The sequence below is a fragment of the Trichechus manatus genome, unplaced genomic scaffold, assembly GCF_000243295.1.
Source record: "Trichechus manatus latirostris isolate Lorelei unplaced genomic scaffold, TriManLat1.0 scaffold00040, whole genome shotgun sequence".
NCBI lineage: Eukaryota > Metazoa > Chordata > Mammalia > Sirenia > Trichechidae > Trichechus > Trichechus manatus.
In genome coordinates, this window is record NW_004443976.1 from 12,640,293 (window position 1) to 12,646,541 (window position 6,249).

Genomic DNA, 6,249 nt, shown 5'->3' on the forward strand with positions numbered 1-6,249 from the left:
GACAGATGCGAATGCCAGAAACACCATTAAGGGATTAGAACAAAAGATACTGTACCAAGTAGGTCCACCAAGTTATATTTCATCAGACCAAGAGTAAAAATGGCATGGGGGAGGTGTCTGACCTCCTCCAACCCCACAAGGGAGAAGGAGAACCAAGATCAACAGCCCAAGGCTGATTCCTATGAGGTGGCAGTCAGACACGCTTCCTCTCTCCACCATCTCTACCAATTCTGACACCAACTATCCCTCCCACAGCACTACTGGGTTTGATAATTCATCGCAGTGGCCACACAGACCTCACAGACCATAATCACAATTATGGAGTTTATTAGGGAAGTCACAGTTACAATTCAGGCTCAAGAGCACTCAGGATACAGTTCTTCCATGAGGATAGCCTCTCCCCGGCTATGCTCCCAGGCACGCCTCTCCCTGGCCCTCAGTCTCTGCCCAAAGGCACTTATCTTTCTTGCTCCATGGGCCAGGAAGCCCACCACACAGTCTCCTGCTGCTGGGTCTCTGCTGCTGGGTCTCTCCTGCTGGCTTCTCCTTCCCTGGTGGTGGTGGCCTCCCCCTCTCTGCTCTGGAATTGGCTCTCTTTTAAGGCAAAACCGACCAATCCCCTTGTCGTTGTTGTTAGGTGCTGTCGAGTCAGTTCTGACTCATAGCGACCCTATGTACGACAGAACAAAACACTGCCCAGTCCTGCGCCATCCTCACAATTGTAGTTATGCTTGAGCCCATTGTTGCAGCTACTGCATAAGTCCATCCCATTGAGGGTCTCCCTCTTTTTTGCTGACCCTCTACCTTACCAAGCAGATATCCTTCTTCAGGGGCTGATCCCACCTGATAACATGTCTAAAGTATGTGAGATGTAGTCTTGCCATTCTTGCTTCTAAGGAGCATTCTGGTTTTACTTCTTCCAAGACAGATTTGTTTGTTCTTTTGGCAGTCCATGGTATATTCAATATTCTTCACCAGCACCACAATTTAAAGGCGTCAATTCTTCGGTCTTACTTATTCATTGTTTGGCTTACTCATGCATATGATGCGATTGAAAACACCATGACTTGGGTCAAGCGCACCTTAGTCTTCAAGGTGACATCTTTGCTTTTCAACACCTTAAAGAGGTCTCTTGCAGCAGATTTGCCCGGTGCAATGCGTCTTTTGATTTCTTGACTGCTGTTTCCATGAGTGTTGATTGGGGATCCATGTAAAATGAAATCCTTGACAACTTCAATCTTTTCTCCATTTATCATGATGTTGCTTATTGGTCCAGTTGTGAGGATTTTTATATTCTGTACGTTGAGGTATAATCCACACTGAAGGCTGTGGTCTTTGATCTTCATCAATAAGTGCTTCAAGTCCTCTTCACTTTCAGCAAGCAAGGTTGTGTCATCTGCATAACGCAGGTTGTTAATGAGTCTTCCTCCAATTCTGATGCCCCATTCTTCTTTATATGGTCCACCTTCTCTGATTATTTGCTCAGCATACAGATTGAATTGGTATGGAGAAAGGATACAACCCTGACGCACACCTTTCCTGGCTTTAAACCACGCAGTATCCCCTTGTTCTGTTTGAACAACTGCCTCTTGATCTATGTACAGATTCCTCATGAGAACAATTAAGTGTGGAATTCCCATTCTTCACAATGTTATCCATAATTTGTTATGATTCACACAGACAAATGCTTTTGCATAGTTGATAAAACACAGGTATTCCCTGCTTTCAGCCATGATCCATCTGACATCAGCAATGATATCCCTGGTTCCACATCCTCTTCTGATTTCGGCTTGAATTTCTGGCAGTTCCCTGTCGATAGACTGCTGCAGCCACTTTTGAACGATCTTCAGCAAAATGTTACTTGTGTGTGATATTAATGATATTGTTTGATAATTTCCGCATTTGATTGGATCATCTTTCTTGGGAATAGGCATAAATATGGATCTCTTTCAATCAGTTGGCCAGGTAGCTATCTTCCAAATTTCTTGGCAGAGATGAGTGAGCACTTCCAGTGCTGCATCCATTTGTTGAAACATCTCAATGGTATTCCGTTAGTTCCTGGAGCCTTTTTTTTTTTTTGCCCATGCTTTCAGTGCTGCTTCCTTCAGTACCATCAGTTCCTCATCATATGCTGTCTCCTGAAATAGTTGAACAGCGACCAATTCTTTTTGGTATAGTGACTCTGTGTATTCCTTCCATCTTCTTTTGATGCTTCTTGTGTCGTTTAATATTTTCCCTGTAGAATCCTTCAATATTGCAACTCGAGGTTTGAATGTTTTTTTCAGTTCTTTCAACTTGAGAAATGCCGAACATGTTCTTCCCTTTGGTTTTCTATCTCCAGGTTCTTGCATATGTCATTATAATACTTTACTTTGTCTTCTTGAGCCACCCTTTGAAATCTTCTGTTTAGCTCTTTTACTTCATCACGTCTTCCTTTCGCTTTAGCTACTGGACATTCAAGAGCAAGTTTCAGAGTCTCTTCTGACATCCATTTTGGTCTTTCTTTCCTGTCTTTTTAATGACTGCTTGCTTTCTTCATGTATGATGTCGTTGATGTCATTCCACAACTCATCTAGTCTTCAGTTATTAGTGTTCAACATGTCAAATCTATTCTTGAGATGGTCTCTAAATTAAGGTGGGACTTGTTCTAATTTTTTTCAGCTTCAACTTGAGCTTGCATATGAGCAATTGATGGTCTGTTCCACAGTTGGCCCCTGGCCTTGTTCTGACGGATGATATTGAGCTTTTCCATTGTCTCTTTCCACAGGTGTAGTCGATTCAATTCCTGCGTTTTCCACCTGGTGAGGTCCATGTGTATAGTCGCTGTTTATGTTAATGAAAAACGGTATTTGCAATGAATAAGTCATTGGTCTTGCAAAATTCTGTCATGCGATCTCCAGCATCATTTCTATCACAAAGGTCGTATTTTCCAACTACTGATCCTTCTTTGCTTCCAACTTTCAAATTCCAATCGCCAGTAATTATCAATGCATCCTGATTGCATGTTCGATCAGTTTCCAACTGCATAAGTTGGTAAAAATCTTCAATTTCTTCATCTTTAGCCTTAGTGGTTGGTGCGTAAATTTGAATAATAGTCGTATTAACTGGCCTTCATTGTAGGCGCATGGATGTTATCCTATCACTGGCAGTGTTGTACTTCAAGATAGATCTTGAAATGTTCTTTTTGATGATTAATGCAATGCCATTCTTCTTCAAGTGGTCATTCCCGGCATAGTAGACCATATGATCGTCCAATTCAAAATGGCAATACCAGTCCACTTCAGCTCACTAATGCCTAGGACATCGATGTTTATGTGTTCCATTTTATTTTTGACAATTTCCAGTTTTCCTAGATTCATACTTCCGACATTCCACGTTCTGATAATTAATGGATGTTTGCAGCTGTTTCTTCTCATTTTGAGTCGTGCCACATTGGCAAATGAAGGTCCCAAAAGCTTGACTCCATCCACGTCATTAAGGTTGACTCTACTTTTAGGAGGCAGCTCTTCCCCAGTCGTATTTTGATTGCCTTTGAACATGAGGGGCTCATCTTCTGGCACTATATCAGACAGTGTTCTGCTGCTATTCATAAGGTTTTCACTGGCTAATTCTTTTCAGAAGTAGGCCACCGGGTCCTTCTTCATAGTCTGTCTCATTCCGGAAGCTGGGTGACCCTCCTGGTATCTGAATACCAGTGAATAGCTCCCAGCATCATAGCAAGCCCCCAGAGTATGACAAGCTGACAGATGCATGGGGGAATCCCCTTTGTAGGCCACAGTTACCCTATCACACAGTCACCTGGGTGGGAGTTACGAGACCATGGCTAGAAAGGCCACACACAAAAGTAATTAATCACACCACACCAAGGAACACACTTTACAGCCCACAGGGTGCAGCAGTGGGCCAAGACACATCATATTAAATGGACGTACCATGTTGCATTCCACTCTCAGAGTAATGGTCCGATAGGTAATTGGAATGGGCAATCAAAACATTTGTTATCTAAAATGAGGGGAGATACAAGCATGAGGGACTCGTTCACATGCCTTCACGAGTGTGTGCTCACACTCAATATGAGGGGGACAGTGGGAGGATCACCACTGGACAGATTTCTGTGTTTCTCCGGGCAGTCTGGGGAAGAGAGGTTGGGGGAGGATGCTAGTACCACTGTACAGTTCTTCCCCACATCACCTAAAATTGATTTTTTCCTGACAGATGCTACAGTTTCAGGAGCAAGAATGCACCTGCAGGTGCCGGAAACCACGGATGATCCCTAAGCAAGAGGCTGTAACTATACCCTTGAACCTGTGTGCCAGAATTCCCAAGGGCCTGGTGGGATGGATTGTACCTTCCCCATATCTGTCAAAATTGGGGTTAACAGTGAATACTGCCATGTTGCTTAGTGGTCAAAACAGCCCACTAGTGTTCTACCTATGTAACCCTATCCAATATAAATGGGAGTGCACTGAGGGGGAAGAACTTGCTAGACTGGTTTTGCTACCAGCAATTTGGACTGGCACAGTAGCTGAACCTGATGTCCCTTCCCAAGGTGGAAAAGTTTGGGTAAAAATAAATGACAAATAGAAGGAAAGCTGAAGGTAAAGGAATGAATAAATTGGTTATGCAGTGGGGGAATTCTAACATTATGCTTATACATTGAGAGAGACTAAGAGCAAAGGAATAATCTTCTTTCAGTTAAATTTTATCAGAGGCCAGAGAGAGTAAAGCTGAGACAACTTTTAGAGAACCTGACCTGATCAGATGGATACCTGCAGCAGACCTGAATAGCTGGTACCTGAGTAACCTCACCCTCAGGACTCTGTCCTTCTGAAAGACTAATTGTTAATGAGTGTTTTGGACTGTTGAAATGATTGGGAGGGGTAGGTTATCCTCCAAGTATGAAAGAACCATGGCTGGAAAAGCCAGGGGGTGGCTTTCAGGGCAATGGATCACTTTTATATGGCTATTCTTGCCATAGTTTTGTAACTCCTACCAAATGACTGGGTGGGACTATTCAAATTAAGTGTTTGTGGCCACCAAGGGGATTGGTAGCTTGCTAATAATGTAAATAAGGTGCATGGCACCCTTCTGGGTGTGGGACCATGCAAATAAGGTGTATGGAACCCTAACGAGGGAATTGGTTAGTTTTGCCATCCTACTAGGCTTAAAGGGAGACACAGAGAGAGAAAAGTGGAACATGGAAGACAGAGAGAGATGGTGGCGTGAGACAGCAGGAATCAGGAGACTGGTGTGAGATGGCTTGCTGACCCATGGAGCTAAGAGGTGTAACACTTGCCTGAGAAGGCCCTCAGTACAGCCTGATGGCAGAAGGACCCCAGCAGGACCTGGTGGCATCAAGACCCTAGCAGGGCCCAGTGGCAGTGGGCGAGAAGAAGCTGTCCTGATCCAGGATCTGTGTCCTGAGTTATTGTTCCTGTTACATCCAAGTTGATCCTGATTTGGAGTTGTGCCCTGTTACTTCCCTAATAAACCACTTAACTGTAAGTACGGTTTGTCAGTTCTGTGAGATGTTGCAGGTAATCACTGAACCCAAAGACAGGGAGAAAGAGTACTGAGGGGAGGCGGAGTAGTTGATGTTAGAGATGGTGGAGTGGTACAGCAGTTTGGAAAAGCTGGACACTTGGGACATCTTTAACCTCAGCCTCATAGGTAACAGCTTTGTGCTGATCCTTATAAAAGAAATTATTCATTTAGATACCAACCTAGCAAGGGTGTGTTAGGGGTGCCTTGTTTCAGCTGAACGAGGGTGGAAGTCTAGCTTCCCCACTTAGCCTTTGCTGATGGGGATGGGGCTAGGGCTGTATTTTTTTTATCCCCCATGGTGTTTGAGTGGAAGAGGGTGATTATTGTCTAAAAGTTTCCATTTTGCTAGGTTGCCCCTTTTCTGGTCTTTTGGCCTGCAAGAAAAGACTTTCTTGGGGATTTTTTTTTTTTTTGTACACCCATTGGTGCTTTTTGCTTGCTGGCTTTTCCAGCATCCAGTCCCAGATATATGAGGCAAAAGAAAAACCAGGGAACTCACTGCCATGTCACTTCTCAGGTCCCAAGGTCCCTAGTTAGTCTGTCTTCTTCTCTGTACCTTTTAGAGTCTTCTTGCATTTGTTTTATATACAGTATCTGGCATTTTTAACTGTACTTAGTGACAGGTATAGGGAAAAGTATATCTATTCTATCTTTAGTTGGTTCCATTTTTCTTGCTGAGTAATATTCTATTGGATAGTTACTGTT

At 43.5% G+C, this 6,249-nt stretch overlaps 1 long non-coding RNA gene across 1 annotated transcript in view; it reads left to right on the forward strand.

Annotated features, from left to right (window-relative positions):
- LOC111820506 (uncharacterized) overlaps window positions 1-4,940 on the forward strand; it is a 39,660-nt gene extending 34,720 nt beyond the window's left edge. The window contains exon 3 of the long non-coding RNA XR_002824059.1: window positions 4,216-4,940. This is a non-coding gene — a long non-coding RNA (uncharacterized LOC111820506). The remainder of the gene's footprint in view (window positions 1-4,215) is intronic.
- The last annotated feature ends 1,309 nt before the right edge of the window (window positions 4,941-6,249 follow it).